Source organism: Carettochelys insculpta, chromosome 1 (assembly GCF_033958435.1).
Source record: "Carettochelys insculpta isolate YL-2023 chromosome 1, ASM3395843v1, whole genome shotgun sequence".
Lineage (NCBI taxonomy): Eukaryota > Metazoa > Chordata > Testudines > Carettochelyidae > Carettochelys > Carettochelys insculpta.
The window spans coordinates 192,841,046-192,865,458 of NC_134137.1; positions in this window are offsets into that span (position 1 = coordinate 192,841,046).

A 24,413-nucleotide genomic window follows, 5' to 3' on the forward strand; every position below is an offset into this window, starting at 1 on the left:
CGGAACGTCGAAGTTGAACATCGACGTTGCCAGCCCTGGAGGACGTGTAGACGTTATTCATCGAAATAGCCTATTTTGATGTTGCTACATCGAAATAAGCTATTTCGATGTTGGCTTCAAGTGTAGACGTAGCCACAGGAAGCTTTGTTTGTTGTTTTTCACATTTCACTTATTTGCAGAAGCTCACAACTGTCACTTTGTTTTTTCGCACAGGTCAAGAGGATAGAGGAGAAAAATCATCCTTAAAAATTCATCCTTTACCTGTCCAGCAGTGACCTCATGGTGAGTCTCTGGTCAGCTACAAAGCCATTGATTGCACATCCCTTCATTCTGTTTCTGTAAATCCTCTAGACAAGCCACATTAAATGACAGATGTCAATTTAACATGTGACTCTTGCCATGTTAAAATGATGGAATATTAGATTAGATTTTAGCCTAATCACCAGATATTATGCTGTTTTGGCAACAGTTTACTATGTAAAATTAGGAGGTAAATTATTAGAATACATTGTTTTGTTAATTTTTTAAATTAAAATTCACATATACAAAACACAAAACCCTTCACTTGCGCTGATTAGCATAGATAATAAACTGACAGGTACTGAAGGAGATTATCTTCTGCAATTCAGATGCACAGGGAGTGATTTTCAGTGTTCTTAGACAAACAGTTGTTACTGGGTGCAGGATTAAGAAGGTTACACTGCTGAAAAAATGGAATAAAAATTAAGTAGAAAATTACTTTGGCTAATTTGCTTCTTCAGTGATCAGGGAGATATTATTGTTTAAATGACTGATTCAACTGTTTAAATACAACTGGTGAATTAACTCTCCAAAGAGCAAAACTAAGACGTAACTTAGTAAGAATTAGGGTGCTGCTCTTTTCTGAAAAGTGACTTAAAATTACCCTGGGATTCTGTTTATTGTCTTTTAAGTGACAACAAGGTATCTCACTTTAATTGCTTGTCTTTTCAATAGTGACAGGGAGGGAGTGGTGTTAGTGTGTTCATCTGTATTCTAACAAAACAAAACAGCAGTCATGTAGCACTTTAAAGACTAACAAGATTTTACTGCTGGTGACAAAGATGCTGTAGGCCAAATTACCCCCACAGTCACAAAAGTGCAACTTTATAATCCTATTACAGCTTCCCCTACACACCCTATGATTTATGAGGATGAACAAGGCGGGAAGCATTCAGACTGACTTTCAAATTTCTGGCTGAATTTTCAAATTTGTCTTTAGAAATACAGTGGTTTTCTTATAAGCTAAATAAATTTTAGGGACTTATGATGCCAAAAGCATGGATGCCTACCATAGCAATCATACAGTCACCATTTCAGAACAGAACCTTGCTTTAACCATTAGCATTATTATGGAAATTGCATTTGTCTTTGATCATGTTTAAAGCACCCCTAAGGCACTTACAGGATAATAACCACAGAAGCAGTCTATGCTGGGATATGTATCTTCCAAAGTAAAACATAGGAGCTGCCCTAACAATTCAGATAATGTTGCCTGGCAGCCTGCTTCAGATAGTTGCCAATATTTTCTTATTATTATGAAGTTACCACTCCCTCTCTCCTCCTTGTTACAGGCCTGATCCAAAAACCATTGAAATGGATGGGAATTTCTCATGAATTTCAGTGGACTTTGGATCAGGCTTGATGCACCTTGCCAATTCTGTATATAAGTAGAAATTTCTTTCTAGCACTTGCAGATACCCTGAAGGATTTATTTGTGAAACAAAGTTGAGCATTTCAAGTGATAATGGACAACCTCCAAGAGTTCGGACAAGAGGAAAAGGTTCATCAGATCTTCACATTCTCCACATAGCTGCCATTTTCCCACTGACTAGCTTTCCATGGCAGGAAAGCCTGTTTGCCTGCCAGTCTCCCTTTCCAGAGGAAAGACAGTAATCTGTTCTGACTCCAGGGATGGAATCCTGCTTCCACCAAAGTAAAAGACCGAGCTCCCATTAACTATACAGGGCTAGGATTTCACTCTGGCTGTGTCTAGACTAGCCCCCAACCTGGAAGGTAGCATGGTAATTAGGGTGCTGGGAGATTCATTAGGCTAAATCTCCCCTGCAGCAACTTCCAAGTGTGAAACTTGGGAGTGCCGGCTTGTGTGTAGCTGCGGGTCAGCTGCGGGTACTTCGAAGGAGTCCCTTTTGAGGAGTAAAGGGACTTTGAAGTAGCATGGGCACTTCGAAGTACCAATGGCTGACCTATTGCTACACGCAAGCCAGCACTTTGAAGTTTCACACTTCGAAGTTGCCGTGGGGGAGATTTAGGTTAATGATGTGATGCATATGCACCGCAGCCCTTCATTAGTAATCTCCCGACACCCAAATTACCATGCCCCCTTCGAAGCTGGGGGCTAGTCTGGACACAGCCTCTAAGTCTCAGGTACTGTTCTGCTGACCCTCTATGCTTTCATTGCTGAACTTCTCGGGTAACTTGGTGGTCTTTCTTGCTGTTACAATCTTCCCTGCTGTTACAATGAGACCCAGTAACTCATCACCAGGATCTCGCCGCTGTGCCATTTAATTTTTCTCTGGTTAAAGTCACATTTTTTTTTTTTACAATCCCTATCTCCGTTCTGTTAAGAGTCATTACTCTGTTGGGAAAGTAGGGTGTTGATATATATATACTTGATGGTGGGAATAAACTTCAGAGTCTCTCTGAAGCCCCTGATCCTGTGAACAATTTCAGACATAAAAAATTACAGTGAGATTACTCACACCCGTAAAGGTGAGCATAGGGGTTTGCAGGAGTGGGACCTAATTTTGCATGTGACTGAGTCAGTGAGCCTAGCACAGGGTTTACTAAACCTCCTGCAAAAACCCTACAGGTGTTCAAAATTTTCACGTATTTGTAAATCTCTGACTCTTAATCTGAATTCTCCCTCTCTCTAACTCCACTGAATCCTAAGACCCATGCCCTGAAAGCTGATACGAAATCAAATTTCAAATTACTGAACTTTTGCCATTTGAATGTTAAATAATTTCCAAGTTAAACTGATAAATTCCATGAAATAGTCAACAGAGAAAGTACTGGATATAATGATAGCCCACACTGCATCAGTAGTGTGATACTGTAAGTGTCTCTAGGTGTTTATCATTTATAATTATAGGTAATTTATAATTACCTAAACAGCTGCTAAAACTTTGTTCTTCAGGTAACAGCCCCTCCTCCTCTTTCCCATTAGGCACCTGATTAATTGTGCAATACTGGTTTAAATGTAGAAATAAAAATTCTGGCTCCTTCAGGTGTGCCATTCATACCCTGAAGCAAAGTGAAGCAAACAAGACCAGAAGTCTGCATGAAGTAATCCGAGACACTTGACATGGATACATAGGAATACTAGCCAGCATGTGAGAATTACAAATCTGTGCAGGGGGGTTCTCAGAAATTAGCATAGAAGGTGTCGATAAATAGTAAGTGCAGGGTTTGTAAAAGAAATCATTAGTCAGAGTCTGACTTTTAGCATGCTTCTGAAACACACACATTATTTAACAGTCTTTTAAAAACCAGCAGGAACACTGAGAGCGGCATTCAATCTATGGCCACGAACAGGTCAATATCAAAGATCTCTGGCAGATCAAAACATGAAAAATTTAGAATGTTCAGATTAGTATGCAAACTAAAACATCCATGTGGAGAGTGAATTTATATGATTATATCATGAATAATTCATTGGCATAAGCAATACAATTAGTCTTTTAGAAATGCTATAAGCGCTGCATTCATGTACAACCAGTCTAACATATAGTAACATCAGGAAGTAGAAATGTATAATATAGAAGAAATTAAAACAAAATTATATAGGAGTGTAGATGCCTTTGTTACTTATGGGAAAAGGACAATGGATTAGAAAGATAAGATGCTGCCCAAAAAGGTTAAAATGCCAATACCATTGTGTTTGCAGGTATGTTCTCAATTGACCTGGCTAATATTTGGTAACCCTTGTTGAAAAACTTATTTTTGAATTACTAGGCTTTGGTTGTTTGAAGAGGTCACAATTACAATTAAATCTTTCAGAAACAGGTTGGGGTTTTGTGGGAAAGAGAGATGTTGTAGCCTGACAGATGCCTTTCTCCACTTCCAGTAGATAGAAATCAGAGGCTTGAAGCTGACAGAAGATAATCAATGCTATAGCTGGCACACTGAATCAATACATTACTGGCAATTTTAGCCTGTTTTAGCTGGACTTCTGCATTCCAAAGCAATAACTCCAAACCTCTAACTTCCCTCATTTTTATGCTGAAATCACTTCAAGCTCTTAGATGTCTATTGTACTTGTTTGAGGTTAGCCATCTTATTGATACAGAGAGGGAGTTCCTCAGAGGCTAGCTATTCTGCTGACTACCATTCATTCAATTGTGTAGGTATGGTCATATGGCCAAGAACTTGCCAATGGAAAACCTTCCAGAAGTGATTCTGGTTCTGCCTTTATCATACATTTCCGCAGCTCTTTTCTTCAGGGAAGCATAAATGACTCACCTACTCCACAGCGTGTTGGAATTTGTAAGGAAATTTGCAGACTGAAGATTACTATAGCTCAATTGTCATATGAAAATGAAGCAACTGGCTGATGAAACATTTCAACAGCATGCAAAGATGAATCAATCGTTTCACCTCTAATGGCTGGAGAGGGAAAGGTGTTGCTGCCCAGATTCTGTTTGGTACTTGCAAGGACAAAAAGCCTCCATTTTATTTTGTGTTGCACTCATGCATACTACCACATCTTTCGTGGATAATTGAACCTGACCCAAAATGTACTGAAGTAATGGGAATCTATGTACTAGCTTCAGCAGGGTTTAAATTGGGCACTGACAGCTCATCCTCAGTCTCCTACTTATATAGATGCAAATTTTCTGTACATGCTTTGGTTTGAAGAAAACCTATTTTAATTGTGTGTGTGTGTGAGAGAGAGAGAGAGCGCATATACCCCTTTTTCTTCCCGTCCAAAAAGAAGGTAGAGAGAATTATATAACTAAGTGGACATAAATACACACAATCATCCCCCGTCCCTGTCATCTTGCCTACTCTGGAAGGTTTTACTGGCAACACTTCTGCCAGCAGAGAGCACACTTAACTGTTTATACTGGAGCACTGTATTCTTCAGCATCAGATTGCATCAGCAAATGTGTGCTCTGCTGTGGAGGGGGGAGAGCCTAGTGTCCTCTTTGCCACCTTCTGGTGTGCTGCCTAAGGTGAGATTTTTGCTGTACAGCTGTTTATTGCAGCATCCCAGCAATTTCCACCACACACAATCCCTTCACGCTTATGTTACTTCTGAGTGTTTAGTATAAAAGTCTAGTGTGTTGGGAGAGGTAATTAGGGAAGAGCAGTGATGGGAGAGGGCATCCCTTGTGGGGCAGAGTTAAGGTTATGCAGACAGTATACACTAGTGGTAAGGTGTAGGCCATATACTGATTGAATGCTAACTTTTCATTTTCATGTTTTATTATTTTAGGTGAGATATTTTGTGTGTCTAGCAACTTTCCACTGTTTCATACAAAACTACGTCCAGTTTTTTTTTAAAAAATATGTAAGTGGAGGTGGATGGGGATGGATCTATTCAGGGATGGTTCTCAGGGCTGTGCCATAGAAATGCAGCTATTGACTGAAAATTTTATACGCTTTTATGCAGAGTTTATCTAAAAAGAGGAAGGTTTTTATGTGACACTGCTGACAAAGGAGGTATTACCTGACAGACAAATGCTGTTGAAGATGAAGACTTAATTTAATCTCCCCTGAAAAACATGCCAACCACATCAAGTCTGAAAGGGTGGGAGTAAAAAGAAGGGAAGCAGGTCTGCTCTGGGGCAACGATCTGGCATCTGAGATACAGAGGACCTAGTAGCAGCTAATAATTTATTCAAAAGATGGTTAAGAGGTGACTCGATCATTGTCTGAAATACCTACCACATAGGGAAGAGACTGCTGATAGAAGAGGACTCTTTAATACAGAAGAGAATGAGCTCAATCAGTATTATTGGGTTTATTCCCTTCACTCCTCTCCACCCCCTTCCCCTCTGTCAAATATGGGCGGGGCCTCTGGGGAAGAGGCAAATCATGGGGTGGGGCCATTCTGTGGGCACCAGGGCCTGAAGAAGATTCATCTGGCCTGCTAGTGAGATTCAATGGCTGGAAGGAGAGAGTAGGCACATTCAGACTAGAAGTAGAGGTAAAAATTTTATCCACCATCTGAAGTCCTGAAGCCAACACTGAATAACTTTCTAAGGCTACGTCTACACGTGCAGCCAACATCGAAATAGCTTATTTCGATGAATAACGTCTACACGTCCTCCAGGGCCGGCAACGTCGATGTTCAACTTCGACGTTGCTCAGCCCAACATCGAAATAGGCACAGCGAGGGAACGTCTACACGTCAAAGTAGCACACATCGAAATAGGGATGCCAGGCACAGCTGCAGACAGGGTCACAGGGCGGACTCAACAGCCAGCCGCTCCCTTAAAGGGCCCCCTCCCAGACACAGTTGCACTAAACAACACAAGATACACAGAGCTGACAACTGGTTGCAGACCCTGTGCCTGCAGCATAGATCCCCAGCTGCCGCCGAAGCAGCCAGAAGCCCTGGGCTAAGGGCTGCTGCCCACGGTGACCATAGAGCCCCGCAGGGGCTGGAGAGAGAGCATCTCTCAACCCCACAGCTGATGGCCGCCATGGAGGACCCAGCAATTTCGACGTTGCGGGACGCGAATCGTCTACACGGTCCCTACTTCGACATTGAACGTCGAAGTAGGGAGCTATTCCTATCTCCTCATGAGGTTAGCGACTTCGACGTCTCGCCGCCTAACTTCGAAGTTGGTGCCGCTACTTCGAAGTAGCGTGCACGTGTAGACGCAGCTTAAGAGTTCTACAGAGGGGGTTTTTGTTATCAGTCCAGGTTATGTTCCTAAATAGTGCAACTTATAGTGAAATAACTTATAAAGGGGAATTGATATCCATAAGGAATAATGTAATTATCTTGAGATACCTTCCCAACACATACAGTTCACAGATATGTGGTACACCTATACTCCACAAAAAAATAAACAGAAATAGAATAGAAATAAATAAATAGAATAAACAAATAGATAAATAATAAATAAAATAAAATAAAAGATAAGCTAGCTCCCTGCTGGCTCCCCACCAGCTCCCTTCCTGTCCCCACTGGTTTCTTGCCGGGTCCCTGCCAGTCTCTACCAGCTCCCCACCCACCCCCCACCAGATCCCTGTAGCTCTCACAGTTCTCCATGGGCTCCTTACAGTTCCCCACTGGCTGTCTGCCGGCTGTCCACCAGCTATGAGCAGATAGGAATAAAGGGACTTCGAAGTAGCCGGGGTCCTTTCGAAAAGGAGCCCCGTCTGGACGAGCCACACAGCGGCAAGCCGCGTCAATTTCGAAGTGCCGCGGCCAGCCGCGTGCTAATGAGGCACTGAATATGTATTTCAGCGCTTCAGTAGTAAACTTCGAAAAGGCCATTTGCATGGCCATTTTGAAGTTTTTGGCTAGTGTAGACACGGCCATTAACAGGTGTGTTGTGAACAAGACATGGGAAGTCATTCTTCTGCTCTACTCTGCGCTGGTTAGGCCTCAGCTGGAGTATTGTGTCCAGTTCTGGGCACCGCAGTTCAAGAAAGATGTGGAGAAATTAGAGAGGGTCCTGAAAAAAGTGACAAGAATGATTAAAGGGCTAGAGAATGTGACCTATGAAGAAAGGCTGAAAGAACTGGGCTTGTTTAGTTTGGAAAAGAGAAGATTGAGTGGGGACGTGATAGCAGTTTTCAGGTATGTAAAAGGGTTTCATGAGGTGGAGGGAGAAAACTTGTTCTTTTTGGCCTGTGAGGATAGTACAAGAGGCAGTGGGCTTAAACTGCAGCACTGGAGGTTTAGGCTGGACATTAGGAAAAAGTTCCTAATTGTCAGGGTGGTCAAACAGTGGAATAAACTGCCAAGGGAGGTTGTGGAATCTCCATCGCTGGAGATATTTAAGAACAGGTTAGATAGATGTCTATCAGGGATGGTTTAGACATTATTTGGTCCTGCCATTGGGGCAGGGGGCTGGACTCGATGGCCTCTCGAGGTCCCTTCCAGTCCTAGTATTCTATGATTCTATGATTCTAAATGATACAAGTATGGATCAAAACAAAAAGCAGTCAAGTAGCACTTTAAAGACTAGCAAAATGGTTTATTAGGTGAGCTTTCGTGGGACAGACCCACTTCTTCAGACCATAGCCAGACCAGAACAGACTCAATATTTAAGGCACAGAGAACCCAAAACAGTAAGCAAGGAGGACAAATCAGAAAAAGATAATCAAGGTGAGCTAATCAGAGAGTGGAGGGGTGGTGGGGGAAGGTCAACAGTTAGATTGAGCCAAGTATGCAGACAAGCCCCTATAGTGACTCAGTCAGCGACTTGTCTGTGTAGGGAATGTGGCAGAAGAAATGCAGTGCTGCTAAAGGCTGGAAGGAATAAGTCTCCCAGAGGTCATCTGCATAAGAATGCAAAAGGTGTGCATGTGTGATACCTTTTCAGGCAAAGCCTAATGGGTAGCAAGTAAGCCATAAAATTTGGTCTATTGTAAACATGTAGTTGTAAAATCACAATTTAAGCTGACACTTAATGCGGGAGTTGTGAAATTTCACCAATGCTTTGGGTTGTTGTGGGGGACAGGGCAGTTGCCTTAGCTGTGTAAGACATTGATTACACAGGGCTCCCTGGTTTAAAGCATTGTGAGAGAGAAGGGGAGGGGTACTGGTTGAGCTAGCTTGCTGAGTGCCTTGGCCCTGCCTGTGCCTTGGCCATATAGCTATAAAACTGGCTTAACTAACCCTCCCCACCTGTTAAAAGATAGAGCTGGATACTAGGGTGTTTGTGAAACCCCACACTAAAGATCCCAAAAGCTAAAATCACAGAGTGGCAGCTGAGGCCACACAGAGCTAAAATCACTGGGTTCTGCCTTAAGGCAGTCCTAAGCAGCGGGGTTAGGACCGGCGGACAACAGCAGGACCAGCGGGTGGCTGGTAGGAGTGGCGGCAGATGACAGCGACTGGCAAATGGCTGGTGACAGCAAGGGGAAGCTACAGACAAGTGGACAGCTAGTATTGCCCTGGTAATGTATCTGTGGGCTTTAAGTTTGGGACTGCACCGCAGAGGGTACACCCTGTAACTGTGTGTGGAAAAGGGCCAAGAGCCCCAGCAAGAGACTGGGTTCTACTGCATATGGGGATGGTATCCGGGTAAAAGGGGTTTTGTCTCTTCTGTGCTGAGATATAGTGCATCTGTCGCTGTAACCTTGGGGTAGGTTACGGTCATTAAACAAGCCATTTTTATCTCAAACTCTGTGCTTGCAAGGTCGGGGGAGAACCGCCTTACAGGCACCCAGCACAGGAGTGAAATTGTCCCAGGCCACTGGGTGGGGGCTCAAGCCGGTTGGTTGTATCCTTGATAGGAAAACCCCACAAGAGTTGAACCCGGCCCTTCTGGCAGGCATCTGGCGTTAACAGAAGGGTTACATAAGTGGGGGCTCGTCCGGGATCTCTTTGCTGGGTAGTACCCCTCGCAAGCACACATATATATATAACATTGTAAAAAGCAGTTGTTGTTGCGGGATAAGTTTAAGTTTATACCATGGCTGGCCGTATGCTAAAAGAGTGGTGTAAAAAGTTGGGTATTGCCCCTAGAAATTGTCTATTAGTTTTAGGAATACCTGAGGGTATGGAAGATGGCCCAATTGAGGCCCTTCTAACAAAAGCCATTGATTCTCTAACGAGGTGTCGCATACGGGGGCGTAGACCTCAAGTACACGACAAAGCATTTGTGGTGCTATGTGAATTGCCAGTAGCTGTGGACTCTTTGCAGATCCCAAGTAAGATAAAGATTCCCACTGGCACTTTGAAAGTTGTGATTGCCAAGGCCTTTGTAACAGGTCCCGCTTCACATGCTGTATTTAAGGAGAAGATGACAGCCTTTTTGGCACAGGAAGGAAAGACTATGGCTAACGTGTCAAGTCTACTGAGTGCTGAACCATCGGCCCCTGGCCCTTCTATGGATGTATGGGCCAAAGCTTTGGGACAAGCATTGAAGAAGGTCCTGCAACCTCATCATAAATCTAGTTCATACCATAAGTTACGCTTATCTTCGGGTGGTGCGGTCCCAATACCCGGGGAAGAAGCGTTTGAACCCTGGTTAAAACATACCACTGAAATGCTCCGAGAGTGGGCAGTACCTGAAGCTAAAAAGAAAAGGCAACTAATAGAGAGCCTCCGGGGTCCCGCACTGGTTGTCATTCGCACGTTGAAGCTGGGTAATCCGGAGGCTAGTGCAAATGACTGCTTAAAAGCTCTCAATCATGCCTTTGGGAGGACTGAAGATTCAGAGGAAGTTTATTGCAAATTCTTGAGCACCAGACAACAGAGAGGCAAAAAGTTATCAACCTATGTTCAGAGGTTGGAGAAACTACTGCAAAGAGTTGTCTTGCATGGAGCCATCACAGCGGAGCAAATGGATCGAACTCAAGTGTCCCAAATTGTGAGGGGAGCGCAATACCAGCACCCAATCCTATTCCACCTTCGGTTAAGGGAACGACTGGCGGCCCCACCCAGCTATTTGCGATTGATTAAAGAGATCCAAAAAAAGGAAGAAAGGCAGGCCACCAGTGAGAGCGGGGGCATTCAATCATCCAAACATGGCAGCACGGCCCCCTCGCAACTCCCCAAAACATTGATGGTGAACGGTGGAGAGGAGCTTGCCCAAAGAGTGCAAGACCTGATGGTGCAGGTGGACAAACTGAGGGGTGCTGTAGGTTCAGCCTGGGCACCAGGGAGTGGTAAACAGCTAGCAGCAGCGGTCCATAAGACTGGGCTCAGGACAGCTACTTCTGCAGGCCGGCCAAGTATAGGATCCTTCTTCTGTTACAAATGTGGTCAGGAAGGACACACTGCAGCAAGATGTCAAAATAAGGAAAATCCAACACTGGTGTACCAAAAGCTAAGGGCCACCTGGGAAAAGTCGGGAAACGGCTACAGGATCTGGAAAAGGAGCCGCCCACACCCTCGGGAAGCGAGGGCTCCCCTAGAAGAAACAGACCCACGGCTTTCCCACAAGGACTAATAGGACCTAGAGCAGAAGTCAATGTGAAAATAGAAGGGGTGGAATGTACAGCCATCCTTGATACAGGGTCTCAAGTGACGATCATATTCCAGTCATTCTATCAACAAAGGCTTGGGCACCTGCCTATCCAGCCATTGACAAGTCTCGGCCTGTGTGGACTCAGCCTGAATGAATACCCCTATGCGGGGTATATCATCGTGCACCTAGAGTTCCCAGAAGATGTGGCGGGGATAAGAGAGGAGGTGGACACAGTTGCCTTAATATGCCCTGACCCCAAGGGGATCTCTGATGTGTCGGTGCTCATAGGGACCAACTCCAGTCTCTTTAAAGTACTGGCAAAATATTGCAGACGATGGGCCGGGGACCAATACCTGAGCACCCTGATAACTCATGCACTTTGTGCTGAAGCCTACAAAAAATTCAAGGATTCTAAACAGAAGTTGCCTAAACTACCAATGGGTGCCCTGAGGTATGCGGGCACAACTCCCATAGTAGTGCCTGCAAGGACAAAGCAAGAGGTGCTCACTAGGAGTACCTGGCTAAAGAGCAGCGGAGGGACTCTAGCTATGGTAGAGCAACCAGCTGATGGAGACCTTCCTAAAGGAGTGCTGGTTCCCAGTGAAGTTATAGCCTTACCCACTGAAGCCCAGGAAAAGGTGACTATACTAATCGCTAATGAGACAAGTCGTGATATTGTTGTAAAGCGAGGGCAAAAGATAGCAGACCTTTTTAAGCCCAATGCAGTGGTAAAGCCCCAGTGTGGAACTCTGGCCCCAACAATAGATCCAAAAAAATTCGACTTTAAAAATTCACCACTGTCTGAGAAATGGAAGACGCGGTTAAGGGAAAAGCTTTGCAAGAGAACAAAGGTATTCTCACTGCATGAGTGGGATGTGGGATGTGCAAAAGGGGTTGAACATAACATCAGGCTGCATGATTCTCGACCCTTCCGGGAGAGATCTAGAAAGATCGCCCTTTCTGAGATGGAAGATGTGCAACAGCATCTTCAAGAGCTGGCAAAGAATGGCATCATTACAAAGTCCCGCAGCCCATATGCTTCATCCATTGTTGTGGTCCGTAAAAAAAATGGAAAAATCCGAATGTGTATTGATTACCGCACCCTAAACAGCCATACAGTAACTAACCAGTACACTATGCCTTGGATCCAAGATGCTTAAACTGCCTGCTAGAAAGCCAGTGGTTCTCAGTTTTAGACCTTCGAAGTAAATACTATCAAATTCCTTTGGGGGCAGAAGATAAAAAGAAAACAGCCTTCATCTGCCCATTAGGGTTCTACCAGTTCAAACGCATGCCGCAAGGGATTTCCAGGGCACCAGCCACATTCCAGCATCTTATGAAGAAAGTTGTAGGAGACATAAACCTGCTGCAAGTCTTGGTTTACTTGGATGACCTAATCGTATTCAAAAGAACATTGGAGGAGCATAAAGAAAAACTTCTTAAGGTCCTCGACCAGTTGGAGGCCTATGGGTTAAAACTTTCTATTAACAAATGCCAGTTTTGTAGAACATTGGTGAAGTATGTGGGTCACATTGTGTCCCAGAAAGGTGTAAGTACTAATCCAAACAAAATTAAGGCACTGGTCACATGGCCACGTCCCAACAATTACCGAAAGCTTAAAACCTTTCTTGGATTTAGTGGATATTACCGTAGATTTGTGAAACATTATGCGTCCATTATCAAGCCTTTAAATAATCTCACTCGTGAATACCCGCTCAACAAGAGCAAGGCTAAGACCAAGGGTAAGGGGGGGCCCTCAAGACTGCCAGGGCAAAAGTGCCGTGGCCCTCTAGAGCCTTTTGGATCACAATGGTTTGAAAGGTGTGAGAAAGCTTTCCAAAAAATCATTAACTGCCTAACTCATGCTCCAGTCCTTGTGTTTGCTGACCCAAACAAACCCTTTATCTTGCATATGGATGCCAGTTTGGAAGGGTTAGGGGCGGTGTTATACCAAGACGTGGACGGCAAACATAGGCCTGTGGCCTTCGCTAGCCGAGGATTGTCTGACAGTAAAACCCGTTACCCAATCCACAAGCTGGAGTTCTTGGCCTTAAAGTGGGCCATCACTAAGAAGTTTCGTAACTACCTATATGGTGCTAAGTTCCAAGTATGGACAGACAACAATCCATTAACATATGTATTAACAAGTGCTAAGCTAAACGCCACTGGGCAAAAATGGGTGGCTGCCTTGGCCAGCTACAAGTTCAGCCTACAGTACCGATCTGGCAAAAGCAACATTGACGCCGATGCATTGTCACGACGCCCACAGCCACCAAAAATTGCTAAAATTCCTCTAAATGGAGTAAGAGCCATTTGCAATGGAAGTTATCACAAGTCCCAGTTCCCTGAGAGTTGCATTGCTGAAACTCTAGGTTTACCACCCAAGAGTGTGCCGTTGGCCTCTGTGAACTATATTGCGTTGAATCAATCGCCATTGCCTAGGCTCAATGCAGCGGACTGGCAAAAAGCCCAGTTGCAAGATGCCAACATCCGTAACACCCTACTCGCAAAAAGAGAGGGGCAAGACCCTCAAACCATTGTTCCCTCCACTCCGGGAAGTAAAATACTACTAAGGAAGTGGAACAAACTGAGACTGATACAAGGCGTGCTGCACCGGGTCACCGTAAATCCATTGCAAAATCAACGAACACAACTGGTACTACCGACTGAGTACAGGGTTCTGGCCATGAGGGCTCTGCATAATGATTTCGGACATTTGGGTATAAAAAGAACACTTAAGCTTCTCCGTAATAGGTTCTATTGGCCCCGGATGGCTGAGGATGTACGCAGAAAGTGTAAGACGTGTGCTCAATGTGTTCAACGCAAAACTCTGCCCACTAGAGCAGCCTATCTGCAAAGCATCACGACCAGCAAACCCTTGGCACTGGTATGCATTGACTTCTTGTCTCTGGAACTGGATAGAAAAAATGTTGGAAACATCTTAGTGGTAACTGATCACTTTACCCAATACGCTCAGGCCTACCCCACACGGAACCAGAGAGCCACCACTGTGGCACGGATATTGTGGGAAAAGTACTTCTCAGTGTTTGGACTCCCAACTCGAATACACTCTAACCAAGGGCGAGACTTTAAAAGTCAACTCTTAAAGGAGGTGCTAAAAGTGGCAGGAATAAAAAAGTCCAGGACAACCCCTTACCACCCGCAAAGGGACCCTCAGCCAGAACGGTTTAACCAAACCTTATTGGATATGCTGGGGACATTGCACCCGGAGCAAAAAGCAGCCTGAAGTCAACATGTTGCTTTTTTGGTGCATGCCTACAATGCCACAAAGAATGATGCTACGGGAACCACCCCGTATTTGCTAATGTTTGGACAAAAGCCCAGACTACCAATAGACTTATGTTTAGGGGTGTCAGGTGATGGGGAAGGCTATAAGACACATCTGCAGTATGTTTCCCGACTAAAGAAAAAGCTGCGGGATGCCTACCGTTTGGCTATGGCAGCTGCCCGCAGGAACACAAATCGTAACAAACACCGGTATAATGCAAGAGTGCGCCCTCAGGAGCTCCAACCTGGGGACCAAGTTCTCCTGTGGAATCTAGGGGTTGCTGGTAAACACAAGATTGCCAATAAATGAAAGGCAACACCCTAGCTGGTGGTGGAAAGACTTAAGGACCTACCTGTTTACAAGATTAAACCTAAAAGCGAATCAGGGCCAATAAAAACCGTACATAGGAATCTCCTACTGCCTGTGGGAGAGTTGGTTGATGCATCTGCAAAGATGGACTATGACACACGACCAGGTGCAAGGTCACATCCATTACCCAACACAGGCAGTGGGTGCAGTGGAGATGATCTTCCCTTATACAGCACCTTCAAAAGTAATTCTAAAAAGAATAATATTCCCATGGAACACCCTAAAGTGGGAACCAAATCCCAGAGTCTATTGCAGAAACCTGGGAAAAGGGCAACACCTCTGGCACTAAATCCCAGAGCAGAAGTGTTTAGGCCCTGGCCCGGGGACCCTTCTTCCACAACAAGACTACTCTGGGATGATAAACCTGCCCCAATTGCCAACAGTTTGGAGAAGAACCAGGCATGTGCAAATACACCCCCATTAGCTGACAAAAACATTTTTGTCCAGAATATCCCAGTCTGTGAGCAAGAAACACAAGGACCAACGCAGGTGGAGGGGGAGTCCCCGGGTGGATGCCCTTTGCCCCTGCTGCCAAAGAAGGACCCTGCCCCTGTTATCCCCATCCTCAATAGGCGAGATAGAGCCATAAAGCCCATAAACAGACGAACTTATAAGGCACCTGGAGTAGTTGGGGAGGATGTAATACATCTGGCACACAAACTTGTAAAAGCCATAGTGAGCTTTCTCTTATGTAACCCTTCTGTTAACACCAGATGCCTGCCAGAAGGGCCGGGTTCAACTCTTGTGGGGTTTTCCTATCAAGGATACAACCAACCGGCTTGAGCCCCCACCCAGTGCCCTGGGACAATTTCACCCCCGTGCTGGGTGCCTGTAAGGTGGTTCTCTGCCCCCCCCCCGCAAGCACAGAGTTTGAGATAGAAATGGCTTGTTTAATGACCGTAACCTACCCCAAGGTTACAGCGACAGATGCAGTATATCTCAGCACAGAAGAGACAAAACCCCTTTTACCCAGATACCATCCCCATATGCAGTAGAACCCAGTCTCTTGCTGGGGTTCTTGGCCCTTTTCCACACACAGTTACAGGGTGTACCCTCTGTGGTGCAGTCCCAAACTTAAAGCCCACAGATACATTACCAGGGCAATACTAGCTGTCCACTTGTCTGTAGCTTCCCCTTGCTGTCACCAGCCGTTTGCCAGTTGCCATCGTCCGCCGCCGCTCCTACCGGCCACCCGCTGGCCGCCATCATCTACCGCCACCGCCCCTCCTATGGGCCGCCCGCCAGTCACCGCTGTCCACCGCCGCTCCTACCGGCCGCCCAGTGGTCGCCGCCGCTCCTACCAACCACCCACTGGTCCTGCTGTTGTCCGCCGGTCCTAACCCCACTGCTTAGGACTGCCCTAAGGCAGAACCCAGTGATTTTACTTGGCTCATTCTAATTCTTGACCTTCCCCCCCACCCCTCCACTCTCTGATTTGCTCACCTTGATTATCTTTTTCTGATTTGTCCTCCTTGCTTACTGTTTTTGTTCTCTGTGCCTTAAATATTGAGTCTGTTCTGGTCTGGCTATGGTCTGAAGAAGTGGGTCTGTCCCACGAAAGCTCAGCTAATAAACCATTTTGCTAGTCTTTAAAGTGCAACTTGACTGCTTTTTGTTTTGATAGTGTATAGACTAGCACGGCTTCCTCTTTGTTACTATTCAAGTATGGATCAGTGCGACTTATAATGAAGCTGCTTTTATGAATTAATTAATGACATATGTGAAATGACTTACAGCAAAGTGACATAATGAGAACCCCCACACGTCAAGCTGAAGTTCTGGACCTGAACAGTAGATTACTGGGTAAAATTCTGTTGCCTGTGTTAAGCAGGTCACACTAGATGATCTTAGAATTTGATTTTGACCTTAAAATGTATGAATCTAAGACTAGGTCAACCCTAGATTAAAAAATCTATTTAAGATACACCATTCCAGCTATGACAATTTCATAGGTGGAACTGACGTATCCTAGAGTGATTTTTCTGGACATCCTCATACTGGAAAGTGGACAGGAGAAGCTCTCCCATCAAGCTCCCTTACTCCTCGTGACTATGAGGAGTACCAGGGCCAACTATAGAGTCCTGATGGTTTGATTTAATGCGTCCCGACAGGGCACACTAAATCAAGCCCAGAAGATCAACCCTTGCTTCTTCTAGTAAGTGTAGACATACCCTAACTCTGGGAAAACAATATGGACAGGAGTTTCTACCTTACTTGTTTGCTAAAAAGTTAAATACCTCAGGAAGTGGGGTGAGGATTATTTTAGAGAATGTGGGAAAACAGTTTCCGACTGGGTGTAACTGCAGATAGCAAATATCTAATCCTGTGTATGGTGAGTCAGTCTATCTGTCAAAGGAACATTAAATAAAGAAGTGTCATAGAAAAGCTAAGTTGTCGTACAAGTCAGCTTCATCCTTCCCTGTTAAACTGAACCACTCAGGGACTACAATCCTCAATTCCCATAATACAACAACATGTGATGTGGATCTTTCCTCACTTGGACACTGCTTTTTGTTGGTTGCTTTAAGACCTGACTCAAGATGGTAGGATTCCAATCCTGTCTAATTTACTCTGATAAAACTCTAAGCAGGACAGGACTCTTTTATCTTGTTCTTCCCCTTCTTTCATTGCCTTGAGAGAATCTATACCATTGGTGCCACTCTGATATCTCAATTGTTTGCACTCACACCAATTTTGTAGTAGGCGTCTACCTCCAGAGTTTCTTGAAAAATAAAAGAGTCAATGTGCATCAAACCAAAACATGAACCTCTTGAACCATTAACCCATCCCACCACCAACATTTCTGCACCTGCATGGTTGTCTTAAGACTACATAATTACTAATTTATATTGCAGTGGGGCCTAGAAGCTCCAGTCAGGATCCTGTAGCACTAGGCACTCTACATATATGTAATAAAAAGACTATCCTCATCATAAAAGTTGTGCGGTCTAAGCCGATGATAAGACAGCAGATGGTGAGAATGAACAGGTAAAGAGGAAAGAAGGGGTAGAAGTGAGCATGTACAGTGTTAGGTATGGTAAGTGGCAGACTCAGCATACCAACTGGTTAACCATTGGATCCATGTGACTCTGACTCTTCCCCAAGGATGTTTTGGAATTGAAAATATCTTCACAATTCACTTTTTAGTTTGGAGCACGTTGTGATCTGTCTCACACCCCAAAGTCATTCCCTGACCATGTGCCTCTCAAACAATGTCTTCATGTGTTTTTGATTATCTTACTGACATTTGCTGCAACGGAGCTCTTTCCAGGCAGATACTAACAGCCCCCTGATGAAGTCAGTAGCAATGCTCTTCAAACTGTAATTCTGGCAGTAAAGTCTGTGTACTTTTATTGCTGTACCAGTATCAATTATTTGGAGCCATATTAAATAAATCAAATCAATAACATGAGAATGACATACTCAGTTCATAGGGGGGCTCATGGACTCTTTTTCAAGAGTCTCTTTCATGCCTTCTGCATTTCTTATACATTTTTATGCAATTTAACGTTAGATACTTCGCAGTCATCACAAATGTGATCTGTTCAGGACTGAATACACAAACATTTTATAAGAGTTCAGAGGTACAAAAACAGGGAGAAAAAAGGAGCAGGCATAAAAGTTACATTTTAAAGAAAGTTTAGTGACCTCTATATAGATTGTGTATAACATGTTAAAGTTGCTGACTTCATTTATACTGTCCAGCTTCCTGTATATAGTATTGTATTAGTTTACATGTGAGTTCAAAAGCACTGCATTTTTTGTAGTCATGAGTAACCTGACAGACAGAATCTATCCCCATGTGCACACTTTAGTCACCATGACATTGGTAATGACAACAGAGGAGGATTAGTTTTGCACTTTGGGTGACTGAATGCAGCAGAGCAAAGTAATACTGTAAACACTGCAATCTGAAGACATCTTCCTTTTTAAAAATACTGCTCAATAAGCATTAGGTAAATCTTACATCAGCAGAACTGAATCATGATGTCTAGAAGTCACAGGCTACATTTCATTTAAAAGTCTATTGATCTGAAAGTGTTAAAAAGTTTTGGTCAAAAGATTTGCATATAGTTTTTATTTTAATGGCACATTTAAAGTGTTTTACAAGAGTGGGGTAGAATAGCAAAGAAAAAGAAATGTTTATGAGTGGATGAAAAAGGGTGTGTGTGTAAATATATAGCTATTCAGAACAATAAAGCTAGATGAGCCAACTTTAGTGAAGGTAAAATCACACTTTATGTCACGGAAATAGAATTGTTTGTGGCCGTCTTTGCAAGTACAAACTCTTTTTGATTCATATTCAGATTCCCTTTATTCACTTTTCTATCAACTCTCTAATCAGAAAGGACTTCATTTCAAGGCTATTCTAAATGCCATTAGTTTATTTGAAACACGTGCACAATGTGTTTGCCCTGTTTTCAATTCAGTCCTCCTATTTTGGCCGGAGAAAGAATGCTGCCTCTCTTAAATGACCAGTAACATATTACAAACAAGTAAAGAATCATAGAACCATGGGATTAGAAGAGTCATCTAATCTGATTATCTGCCAAGAGGCAGTATTTGTTGTGTCTAGACCATCCAAGACATATGGCAATCCAGCGTCATTTTGAAAAGCTCAGTGAAGGAGCTCTCATGATTTCCCTAGGAAGTTTGATCCATTATCCTACTGCTCTTCCACTTAGAAAGTTTCCCTTGAGATTTAATCTAGATTTCCTATGCAGTAATTTGAACAAAGTAGCAGATTCAGATTAGTCAAAAGCATCATGCAAATGAATAGCTTATAACATTCTGTAAACCAAAATACAGTCACATGAAGCGTTCTGATCATTATGAACTTAGCAGTGCCCAGGGAGTATTATAGGTCGGGGAAGGCATTGTCTTCCCAACTGCCTGTTGAGGCCACATCCATCTTGTACCTGTGCCCTCTTGCTGCTCCTGGAGGACACTGCACCCCTGAGGACACTGCAGCAGCCCAGTGCTGGGGCTGGACTCAGGCTGGGATGGAGGATCAGCAGGAAGGAAGGAGGGAGCTTCAGTGGGTACCAGGGCTGGCTGGGATCATGCTGCCCAACCAGCTTTTTAGCACCTTGGGAACAGCTGGGGCTGTTCTGCCTGGCAACTCTGGGCTTCTGGGCTAAGAATCAGGGGGCAGTGGTCCCAATGGAAGAGACAGGGAAGCAAGGCTCAGCATCCACAATAGGTCCACTTTTACACGTGCTTGATCTTCTGGAAGACGATCCTCTGGAAGCTGTCTTCCAGAGGATTGTCTTCCAGAAGACTGCATCTACACATTAAACGTGGTCTCAAAGAGCTGCTCCTTATTCCAGAAGAGTGTGTCTATACATGCACAGATGCTCTTCTGGAAGAACAGGGCAGGAAATGGTGCGAACAGGGTCACATGGCCAGAAAGCCATTCTGGGGCCCTTGGCCACACAGCCCTTTAAAGGGCCCCACCCAAACAGCCCCTCCCTGCACAAGCTGCGGAGGCCAGCTGTGCTGCTTGCAGCAAGGCAGACCCAGGTCCCTGTCCTGACTGCCCCAACCAGCAGGTATGGACCCCCTTCAGCTGCAGCTGAGACTCAGGCCCATGTGTCCCAGCCCCACACTGCCTGCTGGGCCCCCCAAGCAGGTCCAGTGCATCTGGACCCATGCTACCAGCACGGATGGTGGGACAGGGTCATCATGGGGGAGTGAGACAATGACTGCTCCTGAAGAACCTCCAGATGAAGGAGACGACCTTTCTGGAGAGCAGCAGCTGGCTCACCCCCCATGCTCCAATGCCAGGACACCTGGATGAGGCTGGCCCTCTCCATGGAGAAGCGCATGGCTATCGCCATATGGAAACTGCCCATCCCGGACAGCTACCAATCTGTCAGGCAGCAGTTCAGGGTGGGCACATCCACCTTTGGGGCCATGGTACTAGAGGTAACCCCTGCCCTGAGCACCACCCTGGCCGGGGGATGGGGGGCAAGGAGGGGGCTGGCAGGCACAGAGGACCCTGGGGGGGCCAGGGGGCTGGACGGGGGTGGATAGGCATGGCCCAGGGGAACCAACACGTGCCACTTCAGGAGGGGTGCCCCAGCAGGGGTGCAGGGCCCCACAGGCAGGGACGGAGGGCCAGGGAAGGGGGCAGGGGCACCTCTGTGTTCGCCCATGAGTGTTCCTGCTCTCATTCCCCTGCAGGTCATGAGAACCATCAATGATGTGCTGGTGTGGCAGCTGATGTGCATGGGGGAATTGGACACGCTCTTTGAGGGCTTCACAGATCTCGGGTTCCCCCAGTGCTTCGAGGCAATCAATGGGACCCATATCCTCATCAGGGCCCCGGACCACAGTGGTGGCTGCTAGATGAACCGGAAGGGCTACCACTCCATTGTGCTCCAAATGGTGGTGGATGTATGGGGGAGGTTCACAGGCATTTATGTGGGCTGGCCAGGCAGGGCACATGGTGCGGGCATCCTGTGGAACTCTGTCCTGTTCCACAGGATGGAGGCTGGAACATTCATGCCCTGGTGGGACCGTGTCATCAGGGAGGTCACCATGCCCCTCTGCCTCATGGACAACCTGGACTACCCCCTGCAGCCCCAGTTGATGCACCCATACACAGGCCACCTCACATCGTCCCAGGAGCTGTTCAACGCCCAGCTCATGTGGACCTGGTACCTGGTCGAGTGAGCTTTCAGCCATCTATAGGCAAGGTTCAGATGTCTCCTCATGCACCTCGATGTAGGGTGGAGAATGTCCTGCAGGTCGTGGCACCTGCTGCACCCTCCACAATCTCATTGAGGTACATGAGGGGACCCTCCCACAGGGCTGGATGGTGGAGCTAGCCCCCAGGTACCAGAGCAGCCTGATGCAGCCCCCGACAGGTGGCTCAACATGATGGGGGCCCACATCCAGGAGGCATTTGCCTGAGGGGAGTACAACCCCCCAACCTCTCCCACAGGTACCCCCACCCTCACCCACAGTCCCACCAAGCCCCACCAGTCCCCCAGGATAATCAGGGATGGTACAAAATGTAAAACTGTTTATAAACTGAACCTTGGAAGCATACCGAAACATTATACATAGTAGTAGGTAGAAAACAATAAACAAACATATATTAACTGTAACCTGAGTAACTATATACTGGGACATCAGGGAACAGGGGCATAATAACTTGGATGGGGAACAGCACAGGGATGGAGGGGACCCTACTCAAGGGATGGGGTGGAGGGCCATGAACCCCCACAGCAGTGGATTCCTCTCCTGCCCTGGTGTTCAGTCCTCTGTGGGGTGCTGATGGGGCCAGGAGTACTGGGAGATAAGGGAGGTCTGCTGCAGGCCCAGGCTTAGCAAAGGGGGACAGGTCATGGCTGAGGGAACCCTCTATGGGGCTCACCATGGCCAAGAGCCATGCCATGAGGCCCCTGAGGGCAGCTGTGGGCAGGCCCAGGGGAAGTAGGGTGGCCAGGGACTCAGAGTCATGGGCTGGGGGAGTGGGAGCCGTGGGGACAGCAAGGGTACTGGGGGTTTCGGGGGGGAGGGGCTGCGGAGCTGGAGCAGCAGGGCGCAGGGGGAGCAGGTGCCTCAGGGAGAACAGGGGTGGGGACAGCTGAGGGCTGGTCAGCCAGGGTCCTACACACTGTGTGGAACATCCCTTCCACTTCCCTCCACATGTCCAGCCACCAATTCAGTTAGGTCTCATTGAGGACTCGCCACCTCTCCGCCAGGGCTTTCTGCTGGCAGACAGCAGCTGTGTAAACCATGACCTCATTCTCATGGCCTCAATGCCATGGCCTCCAGACGCATGGCCACTGTGCTGTGGGAGCTGGGGCTGCTCTGAGCCCAGCTTCTGGGCTGCTGGGTCCTCCAGCCTGGACAGGGCTGGTGGGCCATGGGCTCCTCATCTGGTTCTCCCAGCCCTTGGACGGTGCTGCTGTAAGACAGGGGGTCAGTGCCAAAACCACAAAACCAGACCCTGGGTGCCATGACCTGGCTCCCCTCTCGGGTGCCAATCCCACCCTGGCCGCATGGGTTGGTCGTGTCCCTGGGGATGCCACTGTATGGGCTTCTGCATGCCTGGCTCGCTGTCCCCTGGGACACACTGCCATGGTGGTAGCACTGTTCATGGTGGTCCCCCTGGGAACAGGCTGGCAGGCTGTGGGGGGCTTAGCCACTGGGAGGGCGGGTTCCTGCCCAAGGAACGGATGGGCTGGGCGGAGCTGTGCCACCTGAGGGTCCCCCAGCGTGCTCCTGGGGCTCTCCACAGGGGAGGGTGCTGGATGTCATCCACAGGTGTGGCTGTGGCTCTGGGCCCCTTTCTGGAAAGGGTCATCTGGGCTTGGGGCATAGCACTGAGGCCCGGGTGTGCCCCACCCCCTCAGGGATGTGCCATGGTGCACATTTACCTGAGGCATCCTTGAACAGGTTAGGTGATGTCTGACTGGAAGTGGCCTGACTGCTGGTGGCAGAGGGCAGCTCAATGACCAGGGATTCATCAGAGGACTCCCCACTGGATGGGATGTCCACTGTGGCAGGACCTTTCTCCCCGTCAAGTGTGGCAGGGAGCTCCAGTGCATCCGTCTCCATGGTGACCCAGGGTGGTGAGGCATTGTCCTCCACCAGAAGCTCCCACAGCTCCCTGAAGAAGGGACATCTGGCTGCATCCTGGGCGGACTCGCAGGCACTGTCCTGGGCCCACATGTACCCCTGGTGCAACTCCTTTACTTTACATAGGACCTGCTTGGGGGTCCGAGAAGGGTGCCCTTGGGAAGCCAGGCCCTGGGCCAGCCGCATGAATGTGGGGGCATTGCAGCAGTGCCTGCTGGTGTCCTGGAGGACCTCCTCATTGTACCAGAGCCCCAGGAGGTCCTAGAGCTCTGGCTCCACCAAAGACAGGGGGCCCGCTATTTGGGAGCCCGGTCAGAGTCCTGGCTGCCCTCGTCTGGGTTCCTGGGGCTGCCCTGGGAGGTGTGGGGTGCTGGCCTGCTAGCCTTCTCTCAGGCTCAGGGCTCGGTCTCTGATGCAAGATCTCACTGGAGTGTGGCTGCACGTGCTGCCTACTTCCACACACTCAGCTTCTTGCCATGGGGTCTGTGGGTCCTTGCAGCTTTAAGGGCTGCAGGACCCAGGGACCATAAAGCCCCGCTGGGGCTGCCTGGAGTGCCTCCACTCTCCGTCGGGCCGCCACCATAGCAGACCGCTTCTTCTGGAAGAAGCTGTCTGTGAGCATCTACACATGCTTTCTTCTGGAAGATTCTTCCCGAAAAAAGCACTCTTCCTTCAGGCTTTGGAAGACCTACGGGCTCTGGAAGATGTGGTGCCTTCTTCCAGAAGAAATCCAGAAGAGCACCTTGCATGTGTAAACACTCCACCGATGTTTCAGAAGAAGACGCCACTCTTCCGGAGGATTGTGCATGTGTAGAAGCATCCTAGGGGAAGAAGGCCTGGGGCCAGCGCATGCTGAAGGGGCAGGGCTTGGGGGCTAGCCATAGCCTGCCTCTCCAAGCCAGGCATTCGCTCACCACCTATGGCTATTTCTACACATGCCACTTTCTCGGAAAGTGGCATGCTAATAAACAGCCCAAAATATTCTAATGAGACACGTATGTAAATTCCTGGTGCCT